Here is a 15,920-nt window from a genome sequence, read left to right as displayed (position 1 = left end):
TACGCCACTGTTATGGCCAGCGTAGATTTGTAATGAACGCCAGTTACAAGCTACGGATGTTTAAAACCGCCGACCAATACCCGCCATAGACGCGTATTACAGTGCAGCACGGCAAGTCATTTCAGATTTTATTTGCCGTACCAAGCCACGCCGCTTATAACTCGTGTGAGCATACATGCGTTTTTTTGAGGAACGCGGTTTATATTATGGTGCTACTCGGTAAAATCAGTGAAGAAAACGTAGGATTTGCATCGCTTCAAGCCCGCAATGCCTCTTGCGACGGAAACACCGTGGTCCAGAAGCAACCAATGGTCACTCTCTACGATAGCATCGACATCAGGGTAGCATTTTTACCGGAGACCGTGATCATCAAAGTTGCGCGGGGCGGCAGGGTGACGTGAACATCGGCGACCCTTACTGCAGCGCACTGTTTGGGTTTCGGTTCCGTGTCATGAAGTGAGCGGAGGAAAAACGTTACCTACTTGGTATGCAGAAAAAATATTGCACCGTTGTTGCCATAAAATTCCATTCTTAGAATTACGTCGCAGGAGCAGTTGGGCAAAAGGATGACCGCAGGAGGGTCGTGGTGCCGTCTACGGTGACGTGCGATGTACGCTTTCTACTTGGCGTTATGAGATGGCCCCCTGTTGTGCGTATGGGCGGACTGTTCCATCTCGTTATTATTGCATGTGCAGTCATGTACGGACTAGCCAGCAACCAAGCTTTTTTACTTCAAACCTTGCACCGGCAAATAGGTGATCACTTCAAAAAGTCAGAGTGTCCAGTAATTCAAAATTGGGAGCGTTTTAAGCTGCTTAGTGATTAGGAAGGACACATCACTGCATGCTGGATAGCTGCAATATACCAGCGGAAGGTCAAACAAATAACTGACAAATCATTGTGTTACGATTACGCTTGTAAAGGCAGGAGGTGAAACCGCTTACGATGTTACAATGGAAAGCACACGTTCGTTGCATACGCGACAAGAGCAACCTTCTGAGAATTCCGGCTGTTCAAATCAAAGACAGAGTGAGTATTACTGGCTATCAACTCCATTTAAAGTGTGCAGGTATTTTCAACGTGCATTTAGAACCTTGGCGCAAGGGCTTATCACGGAATGTAAAAGAAAACCCTGCAGAACTCTCCTCGAAAGTAGTGCTCTCTTGATGCAACACCGATTAACAGTATAAGTTTGTCACAATTGTGCTTAGTCCTAAGAAGGATAGGAAACGCGGTTAAAATAACAAGGGTAGAAATAGCAAGGGTAGAAACGGTGCTTTGGCAGCTGACGTATTTATGCTTAGTGATCAAAGGTGCTGCAGCAGACTGTTCGGTACGCAAAAACAAACGGATTTATAAGAAAACTTCGTGGAGCAGGCCCCACTGCCTCTAGAAAATAAGTGAGGACCAGACCAGCGGGCGTAGCAGATGTTTGTTTATTGTACAGTATAAACTTCACTGACACTTCATCCATTCGAGCATGCGACAGGTCTCCGTTGGGGGCCATGAAACGGCGGCGTACATTCTTGCCTACAGGCGACTATGTGTCGTTCTGTGCCTACTGAGAGTAATGTTAAAACCCGGGGGCTCTTGTTTTCAATGTTTTCCAAACACCGCTTAAAGAGGCCCATGCAACGATTCCCTAAGTTATGAAGCCCAAACTTCGGTCATTTTTATAACGGCATAGCTATTCTAGCTTCCGCTGCGTCGTTGACGTAAGCAAAAAAATGCAAAGAATAAAACTCCTCCGCCACGAAGCACCCTGAACGGCCTTGGCGCAGTGACTTTAGCAAAAAAATAACGAGTGCATGTCGCCTTCCGCCTAGTTAGGAGCGCCCGGCGTCGTCGATGCTTCCGCGTGGGCTTGTTGATTGGTTGGTTGGTACCAAAAATAAATGCGCGCGTACACACTCTGGGGGATTGCCCAAGCCAGACTTGGTAAAATGGTTAAGAATTCAAACTAAGGTTAAAATATAGTTGTGGAGAATGTGAGAGACATGATGTTAACAATTTTGAGAAACCGAGAAAAAAACTATTACATACTGAAGCAAAAACCGATACTACACGTACCAGAAAAACAAAGTACCAGATGTAATTTAACAGGGTAGGTGACCTGATTGTGAAATAAAGGCATGAAAGGCGCGTCAAACATCCTCGCGGCCGCAACCTGAACCCGATGCCCCAAATTACACTAAATTCAAACAGACAAGGACTCAGTTGCCGGAGGGGAACCTCCACAAAGGCGAACCGCCGGCAAGACAGCAAGAAATGTTCAATTGTCTCCTCCTCTTGACAAAACTCGCGTATGGCCGGAGGCGCTATGCGGGCGTGGTGAAGGTAGAAATTCCAATTGGGCACTCTGCTGCGAAATGGGGTCATTTTGACGTCGCGCACTACCACGTTAATAGCAGCCGCCCTCGTCGTCGTAGTCTTCGGCGTGGCGAACCTTTGGCGCACCGGGCTGTACAGGGCTCTCTCCTGTAGACCCGGAGGGCATTGTATTGTCCACGGGACGTTTGTGTCCCGTTGAGCTTAGGAATTGCATGGCGGGGTCGCTCAGACAGGGAGGCCCAGGGTGGGTCTGAGAGAGGCGAAGTATCCGGGCTTGAAGTGGTAGGTCGCGGTGACATCTTGACGGCTGTTAATATCGAATGTGATAGTCTTGGGTTGCCCCTCGCCGTACGACGAACGTGCCTAGTTTCTCTTTCTGCCCCCCCCCCCTCTCCTATGATCTTCTCTCAGTTTCGGGAGTCGCATGGTCGGCCGCAGCGCTGCTGTGTCTCCAGCCTTGCACCACTACAGCAAGCTGCGCCATTTGTTTTACTCCAGCCATTGTACAAGCCTCCAGATTCACGTCCGCTGATGCTAATTAACATCCGATGCATAGGCATCCGATGCCTGTTGTGTTCTCGCAATTGCCTCGCTTGCTGCGTGCCGGTTGACTCAAATGTATAGTCGTTAAAGTAAAGAATGTGCGGTTGGACGAAATAACTATATTTACTTACCGTGTTTGCGACGCCAGCCGCGCTCACAGTTCACTCCGATTTACTCAGAATTCTTTACAGGACGAGAGAAAGATGTCCTGCTCTGTAGGCGCAGCGGTGAAGTAAAGTGAGCTTGTTCCTAGATGAATAACCTTCTAAACAGCAAAGCACATTGCTTCAAGACCACATCAGTATCAACGTCACACTTGCGTGTACAATGGCGATAGTATGGTAAACAAAGACATGCCTCGGTTAAGTTCATTGGATGCGCTCGATGATTCGCGTTCCTTTTTATATATGGGCCATCACTGCTACGTCGTAGCATCATCGCAATGCCGCAGTATAGCAATATTCTTACCAAACCTTTAAGGATGTCTACAGGGCGCATCTAGAAGGGGGTGTTTCCGTGCGGAAACACCCCCGTAATTTCGAAATTTCTACTTTGCGACTAGAATAATGTTTTGGGCCAAGCTCTCCTCCTTTTTTGCCGGTGTCAAGGGGGTGTATAACACCAGTCAAAACTTATTTATGGCTGCTCCACTGGTTGACTCTCCTACCTAAAAAGCATTACATCGAGGTAGGGCAAAAATGTGGAATAACTGTCATAATCGTTGGCGTAATCATTGGGGAAGACAGAGGACGCTAGAATTGGGCGAATTACCAGTGGAGGGGATCTGCGAAAAATTTGTGACTAAAACACCGAGGAAAGCGCATTCTGTGCGTTCGTATTTTTATGGTCACACCCAGCGACGTTGGTTTTCCTGAGTATAGCGATTCCATTTCCTTTCTGCACTGCAATGCGCTATCGGTGCGCAGTAAGCGTTTTCGCTCCTCATGTGAAATATTGGCACGTCGTATAGGAAACCACTCCCAAACGAACCTTCATAAATTAGTGGTTCTGCAGAAAAAAGCAGCGCGGAATATTACGAATGGACCATATGATGCCAGTATAACTGACCTATTTCCCTCCCTTAATATCATTCCTGTACAACACTCATATAAAATAAATATTGCTTTAACATATAGAAAAGTCTTTTGAACAGCAACGCAGTATTCCTAGACTTATGCAAGCTAACCTTTCCCGTGAATGTGGCATACGATATCGGGCACGGGTATGCTTTGTTGCTTCCATTTTCAAGAAAAAATTACGGATTCTCTAGATTACAATATCGAGTACCGAAGTTATTAAACTCTTTACAGAACGCATATATAAACCTACCTTTAATCTCTAAGCGAATGTTGACAGCTCAAATTTCGGAATATTGTGAACTTTCTTGGAACTGGTGACATAAATGTTTGTGTAACTTGAATGGCATCTACAATATTACCGTATTTTTGTCTCTTTGCCTTGATAATCTTTGTACCGAAGCTGTCAACTCGCGTTACGAGTTGCGTAAAATGAAGTGCGTCGTTTTAATTTCTGATAATGTTTCCAACTTCACATCATATGTATACATAAATTTCGTTTCTCGTGGGTGCGTTGTTTTAATTTCTGGTTGTGTTTCCAACTTCACATCTTATGTATACATAACATTTATCTCTCGTGGTGTGTATGTGCGTACGTTTCGCTCGATATAGCAGGAAGTTGGTACTGTGCATATATATTTATGTAAGTACATGTGAATATGTTCTCTCACCAGAGCAGGATTGGCCACCCTGGTGTAGTAACGGCCACAACCTCCCATGAATACGCCAATTAACCCTCGGCCCTGAGTCGCCAGCGGCTGCGAAGCAACTGACCACGGCGGCGGTCAGACCTGTGAGGCAGCAGAGGGTGCTAAGAATCCCTGGATCCAGACAGGCTGCCAATGGAATCTGAACCTGGAAACGTTTAACGCGCAAACCTTATCTAGCGAAGCAAGTCTCGAGGTGTTGTTCGAGGAATTAGAGGGCATTAAATGGGATGTAATAGGGCTTAGCGAGGTTAGGAGGGTAGGCGAAGCCTTTACGGTGCTGAAAAATGGACACGTCCTATGTTACTGTGGTCTAGAGGACAGAAGAGAACTGGGAGTGGGATTTCTAGTCAATAAAAGCATAGCTGGCAACATAGACGAATACTATAGCATTACGAAAGGGCAGCAGGTCTTGTAATTAGGCTCAATAAGAGGTACAAGGTCAAGGTGGTGCAGGGCTACGCACCCAAATCCAACCACGACGACCAAGTAGTAGAACGCTTCTATGAAGATGTGGAATCGGCAATGGATAAAGTAAAAACACAGTATACCGTAGGTATGGGGGACTTCAATGCTAAAGTAGGCAAGAATCAGGCTGGAGACAACGCAGTTGGAAACTATGGTCTGGGCTGTAGAAATAGCCGGGGGGACCTACTAGTTGAGCTTGCAGAACAGAATAACCTACGCATCATGAATACCTTCTTCTGTAAACGGGAGAGTCGGAAGTGGACCTGGAGGAGCCCGAATGGGGAGCACAAAAATGAAATAGACCTCATATTATGCGATAACCCTGGCATCGTGCAGGATGTGGAAGTGCTCGGAAGGGTAACGTGTAGTGACCACCGTATGGTAAGATCTCGAATTAGGCTAGATTTTAGGAGGGACCACAACAAGCTGGTACAAAAGAAGCCGATAAATGACCTAACAGTAATACGCAGAGTAGAAGTATTCATGATCGCGCTACAGAACCGATATTTCGCCCTTAACGAGGAAGCCGAGCTTACGACACAGGAAGCCAGCGACAACATTACACGCATTATCACGGAGTGCGCAGTAGAAGTCGGGGGCACTATGGCTAGATAGGATACTGGTAAACTTTCACAGGAGACGAAAGATCTAATCAGGAAACGGCAAACCATGAGAATCTCCACCGCAGCTGACAGAAAAGAACTAGCCGAGCTCTCGAAGTTAATAAATAAGCGCAAGACAGCTGACATACAGAAGCATAATATGGAGAGGATCGAATACGCTGTAAAGAACGGAGGTAGCCTGAAAGCAGTCAAGAGACGTCTTGGCATGGGGAAAAATCAGATGTATGCACTTAAGGATAAGCAAGGGAATATCATCACAAATAGGGATAAAATAGTCACAGTGGCCGAGGAGTTCTATAGAGATCTGTACAGTAGCCGGGACATACAGGATAATGCCGAACGAGACAGTAGTTCAGAGGAGATAGACATCCCACCAGCAACGACCGAAGAAGTAAGGAAGGCTTTGAAAGAAATGATAGGGGGCAATACACCTGGTGAGGATCAGATAACAGCAGACGTCTTGAAGGATGGCGGACCAATTGTACTTGAAATACTGGCAAACCTTTATACGCAATGCCTAATGACCGCAATGGTACCGGAATCTTGGAAGAACGCGAACATGATCCTAATCCATAAGAAAGGCGACATGAAGGACTTGACAAATTACAGGCCGATCAGCTTACTGTAAGTCGTCTACAAGGTATTTACCAAGGTAATCGCTAACCGAATCTCTGCAACCTTAGATTTGAGTCAACCTAAAGAACAAGCAGGGTTCCATAAAGGCTATTCAACAATGGATCATATTCACACGATCAATCAGGTGATAGAGAAGTGCCCTGAGTATACTGAACCCCCATATATATAGCCTTCATACATTATGAGAAAGCATTTGACTCGGTCGAAACCCTAGCAGTCATTCAGGCATTACGGAACCAGGGGGTAGATGAGCATTATGTAAACATACTAGAGGATATGTACAATGGGTCTACAGCTACCATCATCCTCCATAGGGAGAGCAGTAAAATACCTATAAGGAAGGGTGTCAGACGAGGAGACACAATCTCTCCAATGTTATTCACAGCATGCTTACAAGAAGTATTCAGAACGTTGGATTGGGAACAGGTGGGAGTAAGGGTTAATGGAGAATACCTTAGTAACCTCAGATTTGCTGATGACGTTGCCTTGCTAAGTAACTCGGGGGACGCATTGCAAAGCATGCTTTCCGCACTGGGCGAACAGAGTATAACCGTGAGCCTGAAAATTAATATGCAGAAAACTAAATTAATGATCAATAACCTCGGGGCAGCACAGCAGTTTGAGATAGGTGGCGAGGCAGTGGAAGTGGTAAGCGAATATATCTACTTAGGCCAAGTTGTGACCCCAAATCCCAATCATGAGGCAGATATAATTAGAAGGATCAGAATGGGGTGGGGTGCATATGGCAGACATTCTCAGATAATGAATAGCAGCCTACCATTGTCGCTGAAGAAGAAAGTATATGACAGCTGCATCTTACCAGTACTCACCTACGGGGCAGAAACTTGGAAGCTCACTAAGAGGGTTCAACTTAAATTGAGAACGGCTCAGCGGGCAATGGAACGAAAGATGATAGGTGTAACATTAAGGGATAAGAAGAGAGCGGAGTGGGTCAGGGAGCAAACTGGTGTTAAAGACATATTAGTAGAAATTAAGAAGAAGAAATGGACGTGGGCAGGGCATGTAATGCGAAGGCAAGATAACCGCCGGTCATTAATGGTAACAGAGTGGATCCCTAGAGAAGGCAAGCGCTGCAGGGGGCGGCAGAAAGTTAGATGGGCAGATGAGCTCAAGAAGTTTGAGGGGATAAACTGGTCACAGTTGGCAGAGGACCGAGGTAATTGGAGAATAATGGGAGAGGCCTTTGCCCTGCAGTGGGGGTAGACAGGCTGGTGATGATGATGATGACGATGGTAATATGTGCGTGTATGTCTACGGGTGTGTACATGTATGTTTATGTGTAGAAATAAATGTGTGTGAATATACATACGCGTGTATAAATATGATGTATTCTAAGTGTCTATATATATGTATATGGATACGTGCCCGTTGCCAAACTCAGGGGCAAGGACCTTTGTCAAGCTGCTGCATTGCAACTTTTTGTTCTTGACCTCGCATTCCACTTGTTTTGTTAACAATGCTCAAACAACCCAGAAATGTCGTTCAAATTGACTTCAAATTGACTGACCTTAGGAAGAACTTCAAGAACAGTTCAAATATATTTTCAAGCTGAATCCTAATTGAGTGAATGTCCCCCACTCAAATCCACGTAACTTAATTGCTTTAAAAGCAAATAGAACACACGACCTCGAGAATGCCTGACCCGAACGTTTCCCCAACGCCACTACGGCTCTAAGGCTCTATCTGATTAAACGTGGGAGTGGTTGGAGTCACTAGATAAGGTTTCAAGAGTACGGGCACTCTTGAAACTCTTGTTCCGTGCAGCCGCCTTAATCGTTGTAAGTTCGCATCACGTGACATTTGTTTACACCGCAACAACATACGGGCGCACGAATATTTTGTTTTCTTTCCCGAATCTTCCTTATTTGCAAATGTTTTTATGCATTCTATAGGCCAACTATCGTAGTCTTAGATCCTACACCCTGCTCTCCAGCTGCGTGCGACTAACGACGTTCCGAACGCGAACCAAAGGTACCGCGCTTTGCATCGTCCCATCTGTCGAATTGCGTCCGATGTTGACGTTTTGCGGCGTCTACGCAGTGTTGTATACAAACGAGCCGGTACAATTTAGGTGTGAGGCCGTGCAAACGCCTATCTGGCAGCACTGATAAACACCAAAATGGCCACCTGTGCTCACATTTCTGCCACAGTGGCGGTACTGTGAAAGCCTATTTAATGACACTAGTTCTGGTGAATGGGTTGTGACGTTAACACGTGTGTTAGAGACATCTAATGAGGACCCCGTGAAATGAGTGCTTTTGGCATAATAATTGCAGCAGTGAAAATTAGGCGACAGCAAGAACTTTGTTTATGAATACTCCTCTCCTTGGAAAGAAAAATCCGCGTATGCACCGACCTTGTCTTAAGCACAACCTTAGGCTCAGAGCCTTAACGTCGCGCACCGATATTCGCAGCTCTATATAATGATTTTGACGTTCCATACCTCTTTCGTAAAATGAAAACATGCGCGTATCTTAGGTTGAAGCCCGGAGCAACAATATATTTTTGCTCCGAGGGTTGAAGGTACATATGAATTAACATATACAAATCATCAGCGCCATCAGTCATGGTAAGAGGTGGAAGGAAAAGACGCAAGTTCTGCTGACGATTTTCTACAGTGATGTTTGTTTCTGCCCTTTTATTAATCCTTTCTCTTTCTAGGCACTCCTGTGCGGAGTTTTGGTATTTAACGATGGTAATAATTTTATCTAGTAATATGTGAAAAGGTCGGACACATGCGCGTACGTACGTGTGTAACAAAGCCTCTCCACAGTAATGACGGCAGTGTGTGTGCTTATGTGTTTGGCTTTTTATGAATATACCTCTGCTGAAGCTTCTTAGCACATCTCACAGCGAGAAATGGATTGTCCGTCATTTTTTTTTCAGGTTTTCGGCCCGGCTACAAGTAGGACTAGTGCAACTTTATGTTATTTTAGCTAGTCTCAGGCAGCCCTGTGTAGTAAAGCACAGAAATGTTGTAGACCTGTCACGACAAAAACATATTTGCTAGGTGGACTGCTCAGGTTATGCAATAATTCAACGCTTGAAGGTCAACTCCACTCCAGCTGATCAGTTTTGTTTTCGTAAACTACAAATATTATCCTCAGATAATAATATCTTAATTATCATTGCGCATCGTATAACACTTCTAAGAATCTTGCAAGCCATGCTTTAAAGTTGTTTGAGTCCAGCAATTTTTTTCTGAAAGCTTATGTCAACAGACATCTCATGACATTTTTCGGATGCTTGACTGCAGTTTTTTTTTTTGCTGATACAGGCCATACCATATCATAGTTAAATATAAAATTTTAGTCCTCACATCAACGCTCTCTAGTGACAAGGAGGGTGCTGAAATATATAAATATAACACGAAAATGCTTGTTAACATCCATATGAACTATAATAAATCTTCGCACCGAAAAGAATGTCTACAGGCCCTTTCAGCTGTCGAGCAAGGCTTCTGGCCATCATCTTTGCTATCCGCAAAATGTTTACAAAATATGAAGATCCGTTTGATATAACTTCAATCCTGTGATAGCGGTCACGCTGCCATTCCCTACGTATTGGAACTTTGTCGATACTTCCACGAAGCCTATTCTGTGGCCCACTGCAATGCCTTCTGTGGTCCACCCCTTGTTCTTGCGGTTATATGTATCTATCCATAAGGAGTCCACTTCCCACGTCATCCGGCACCCGTCCACGCATAACTAGCGCCCGGTGTGTCCTCGGGGCTGACACATAATGGCAGCGGCAACAAATGTCGCTCCAGAAGCCTTTTGAGACGCACGAAACACTTGCCAAACCGTTACACTAGGAGAACTTCAGGAACAAAACACAATACACTTGCTCTGTGGCGTTCAACATTTTGCCTGAACCTTGTTGTCGGCGCGGAATATAAGAGGAAACAGAGGCTCCTACAAGTTTGCCGTAAATTCAAACTGTTATCCGCCGAAAACGACTAGAACACAGACTTAGCGTTGGCAGACATTTTCTAATTCTGGCTGGATTCGAGATTGCCAGTTTTTCTGCCGATGTCGACTTTTATTTTCTGGCACACGCAAACTATACAGAAGAGCGCAGTGCGTTTTATTGAACGCTCTAAAAATGTTCTATAAACAGCCTTGTCAATGATGTTATTAGTGTTGCAGTTGGCCAAAATCCCCTCTGAAAGTGTCCACAAATAACCTCTAACTATTATTACATTCATTCTCACTTTGCATACCTTTCTTCGCAACATATAGACGCTCTGTTATCTCGCACGCAATGTCAGAGTGATGTTAGAGTTCACTGTTTAATGGATACACTTTTGCAGCGGCGCTTTGATAAAGCTTGTACACAGATATGAAGACTTTTCCTGCGCTGCTTCTTCAGGGGCTTCCATTCAAAGCAGAGAAGGCTTTTAGCAGCAGTTTTAGGACAGAAGGAATCGGGATCCAACCTACGTTCAACGCAATGTAGTGTCTATGAAAAGAAAGAAAATGCACACTTCTCCGAAAAGATGGTTTCAGCCGCATCGAAAGGCACTGCAGGCGCAGTGATGCTTCCACCTAAGATCACGCCATGCGCCTCCCTCCTCCTGCTGAAAAGTGCTTAGCTGAATCTCCAGAAGATTCACCGTACGTGCTACCGCACCAGCCGATGAAAAGAACATTGGTTATGCCACTTCTTCGCTTGAAGACGATGCCACGATCGTGGTAGAAACAAACGTCGTCGCTCAGATGAGTGACTCGGATGTAGAACATATCAATTTGGTGAGTCCCCGTAGAAAGCGTAACATGGCATGCCTGTGGTTGTATGCCTGGCTAAAATTTACCAACACCTCAGGAAGGCGAACCCCACAACCCTCTTCTCTGACTTTGAATCTCTGCTTGCAAGGACACACTTCACATGTGCTTCACTGCTCAGGCAGCCTTCGTACTTAAGTTGCCACGGAGAAGGTAGTGAATACTATGCTGAGGTGCGACGGGTTGTAGGAATCGCTGTGTGCGCCCACCTACCAAATTCCTCCTCACAGAACACCTGCATCATAAAGGGGTTCCCAAAAAGGTAAATGGAGCAAGACCTTCTAGTCTACCTTTGGCCTCAATGTGTAATGCACATACGAGGGCTTATGCGGCGTGTGGTGCTTTTGGCGGAGAACAGAAAAACCACTCCATCTGATGCAGTGGCGCTGTCATTCGCGCCAAACACGGATGATCCGACTATGGTCAACCTCGGCTTCATAAGGCTAGCAAAACACCATTACACCGGAAACCAGTCTTCACTGTTTAAAGTGTACACATTTCGTGAAGGTCGCCAAGTTTGGCATAGGAGACCAGCACTGGAAGGAATGTGGAGGCCCGTATAAATTTTCAGCAATGCAAGGAAAACTTTACTAGGGACAATTGTGGTGGCATAACCCTGCAAGTTTCAGCACGGGTCGGTTTCGCGTAGGTTTACACAGGATGAAGGCGTTCAGCTAGGGTCCCTAATTCTCTCCGCTACACCTGACGCCGCCAGCCAGGGACAGTTTTCTGGTATTCATTGCACAGGAATCTGTAAAGGCGCCGCAAAACAGTGAAACTGCGGCCCGCGTTGAGCTTAAATACCGCCCCGGATGTCCCAACTATCACAGTTCCTGACGGTTCACAGTTCTAACGTCCTTCCCTACAGTGCCGATGCCGTGAATTGGGCGACGTTTTGAAGGTGCTTCCTGTTAATTCAAGGAAATGCAACTTAGATGACGACTCAAAAGCTGTACGAGCCACCTTTACAGCCTTACACGGACGAAACAATAGAACACCTCTTGTCTAACTGAGCCCAGTTTGCAACGAAGAGGCCCTTCCTGTCAAGCGTACTCCGGAAGCACCGGAAGCCAATAATTGCGCCAAAATATTTTATGTCACAGGCATCAGCCATGACCATCCCGAAAGGCCGCAAAATGATTACTTCGCTTTTTTAAGGTACACGTTGTTGTTTGAGCGATTGTAGGGACACCGTGTACCATCTTTTATTCGCCGTTTTGTTAGTTTACGCATTGTATTTTGGGCTTTATTATCGCCCATGATGTTGGTCTTGTACTTGTATTGATTTTTCTTTTTTTATTCCTCAAGCTCTATTCATGGTCTTACAAATACTCTTGGTTGTTTTAAATCCGTCCTTTCCCCCTTCCCGTGCGTAGGGAGCCGGCCGATCACTACCCTGGTTAACCTCCGTGCCTTACATGTACTGTCTTTTCCTTCCTTCCTTCCTTCCTTCCTTCCTTCCTTCTTTGAGGCTTCTTTTACCCTCCGCTCCATGGCGGTATACATGATAGGACTACCACCTCTTGATACAGCAGAGTTTAAAGTCGAGCTGTGGAATGGGTCCCGAAGGAAACTCTCTTTCTCTCAGAAACGCCGATGCCGGACGCCGGCTTTTTATGTCGAAAGCAATATTGACCTAGTCCAGCGAGTGTCGCGCTGCAAGAGTGTTTGACCTTGAAGTGAGATAGGTAACTCCGCACATCCGCCAGCGTCGTACCTCGTCCCTGCTTCACGCTACTGCGGCGTTCAGGAGCGACACAGGAGGAAGATGGGAAGGGGGTGAGTGCAGCCGCAGCGTGAAGACAGCTATGATGCTGGTCCATCTGTGCCCAATATGTGTTGTCTACGCGCCCCCAGTGGAGAAAACTGCAAGCTGCTTCCGACCGCCCTGCACACGTTTGCTCTCACGTGCCAGTGAGCAAAAGCGGATACGTGAGTTTGAACGCGCAAAGCTGCACGCGGATGCGAGTCAAGAACGGGAACTTCAGCGAAGTAAGCGCCAGGAGAAGGATGCAAAGATACGAGAGCGTGGAGCTTTATAGGCGGGAATACACACCCCACGTTTGATTTGACGGTGGCTTCCAGATCTTAATAAGTGACGGCAGCGAGTTCTTGCAGTAACGGACGTTCGGCAACACATGTCCTTCTCTTGGTAAACTGGGCTTCGGCTACTTGCGCTTGCATAACCCACCTAGGTGAGCTAAGCACGGCTTTGGTCACAATTACACTGACAGCAAGACGGGAGGGTTTTTATAGCACGCAACTGTGAATTTTACTTAAGGTAAAATGTTGAGGCTGGAAAAAAATGCTTTCAAGTCTGCTTTGTAAAACTGGTCACCTGTATGATCCAACGCTGGCTTGTTTGCTTCTTAAGGATGTCTGACCTGTTCACGCTTGAATTGATGACGTATATAATTAGTCTGCTTATTAAATTTCAATATGTGTAACATGCTTCCTGCTACCTGGTTTGAAAAAGTATATAAGATTCACGTTGGCTTTTGTGAGATTTCTTGGGATGAAATATTTTAAACCAGAACAAATTGCTTGGGCAAGTAACGTGCCTTAAGTCAAAGGCCTTTTCGGGATGCTCATAAAGTATTTTGTATACAAATAGCTTGATGTTACACTTACGTCTGGTGTCAGGAAACTACTATCTTTAATAATCATGTTTTAATTGTGGCATGTGACCTCTCGTATCAAAACCTTTTATCTTTAAACTTGGCTCAAGCTATCTTTTCCTAAACTCTTGCACTGCACTGTTCTAGGTTTGTGATACTACAACCGTGTGTGGATTGTTCTTAGGCATTTCCCTACAATTTCATAGCAAACTGCATTTTCCCAAACAGTTATGCGTAAACATAGTATGGCAAACGAAATGGGTAATTCCGCCTTTGAATTACCTCGGTTTATCTGATAAGACAGCATATTTGATGCTCACTGTTGTATATTGTCTGTGTCAGTGCCGCGGTAGACGCGCACGTCTATTTATTTGTGAAGCAGTTGCCCCTAACACCGTCTTTATTAACCATGTTTTTGAGTAAAGGTGAATATGTGAAAATGCCACTTGCAGCCTACTGCAATCGTTATGGCATTTATTCCGTGTACGTTGGTCATTTTCTGTGCAATTTAAAATAGACAGCTATTCATATCTGAAATGTATGCAACTAACACCAAATAAAGTTTTATAGTATATTGAAAAGCAGTGTATGAGTCATAATAGTTGGTTTCGTGCATATTTTATTGCGAGTATATTGTTTCTTTTACGTGCAGCTAAAACCCAGCACAGGATTCTGCGGGTGAAGCCAAAGACTGTGTGCCGCTCTAGGTGCCTCAGACCAACTTTTATACAGAACTGTGCTCCGATAGGCAACTGTTGGCAACTGTCAGGGACCACACTGCTGCGGTGGTTTCTGCTTTCCAATTGTTGGTATCACTGCGGGTCATATATCAAGGCTGTGTTAAAATGGTGCTTGCGGTTTCCTGCTGATACCAATGCATCCGACAGCCTAGATTATGACCTCGGTGTATACCGACAGGAAAGCAGAAATATTGGAAAAGTGGAGCCCCAAAGACAGCTTCCCAATATCTATAGAAACACTGTTTTATATAAACAGCTGGTCTGAAGGTACCTGGAACGGCGCACCTAATAAATTCTATAACCGTTTTACATGGATCACTGTTCCAGTAACTTAAACTACCTTTTTATTTGGAAGTGATCCGCATACTTTTATTTGGAACACCGATCCACATAATTTAGTTGCAAACATATGTGGTGCACTGTTCCAATTATTTTTCAGGGTATGTGAACACGGTTCCAAATATATAACTGGAACTTTTTTTGCAAAAAAGTTCCAGTTACTAAGTGGATCTTACGTGGAACCAGATTAAGAGTGTGGAACCGGTTATCCGCTCTGCCATAACTCTGTTAATCAATAGAACGATCCCACTCGCGAGTGACAACACTGCGTCGCGGGGAGTATACGCTGTTTACGGGGAGTATACGCGGGGAGTATACGTGTAAGTTGATCCCCAGTCCGCTGCAGAGCAAACAGCGCCATAACGCTCGCTTGAATACTTGTCCTGGTAACGTCATCGAGGAAATTACTAAACACTGTATTTGGCTATTTGGCGGGATGATGAAAATTTTAACTGAAATTGATTAATTTCTCATTGAAGAAATCATCATTTTTTCCCGAGCAGAACGGTGGTAAAACACCAACTTTTTCGAATAAAACGCTGGTATTTTGCCTGCAATGTCCCTTTAAACAACTGGGCAAAACAAAACGAAATCGATAATGAACCTTGCGTCTTCCATTAGTTTTCCGTCCTAAAATTTGGGTGTACCTTAATGTTTTCCAGGAGAAAGGCTAGAGCCAGATTACTGGGCGGGATAAAGCAAACCTGCCAGGAGTGATTTGATGGCTAATTTGGTCCACTAATTGAGGAGGTTGCCCAGGTGGGGCGGTTGTAGTAAAAATGTCTTCTGATTCGGCATTGTCGACCACATGGGAAAGTTGTCTCATCTCCATCAAACAGGTCGCAATAGAAAAACCAGTCACTTTTATTTTAAAGAAGCTGATGTTTATTTTAGCTTTGCAGGGGCACCGTCCTTGCCTAAAACGATCTCCGCGATGGTCACATACGCGAGCTCACTCCTGCGCACGGAGGCCGCGAGGCGCACCGTTTTCTTAGCGAAGGACTTTTCCTTCATCGTTCTGTTTCGACTTGGAA

Source organism: Haemaphysalis longicornis, unplaced genomic scaffold (assembly GCF_048455015.1).
Source record: "Haemaphysalis longicornis isolate Haplotype H1 unplaced genomic scaffold, Haemaphysalis longicornis Haplotype H1 scaffold_7, whole genome shotgun sequence".
Taxonomy (NCBI): domain Eukaryota; kingdom Metazoa; phylum Arthropoda; class Arachnida; order Ixodida; family Ixodidae; genus Haemaphysalis; species Haemaphysalis longicornis.
Note: the sequence above shows the minus strand (reverse complement) of the source record.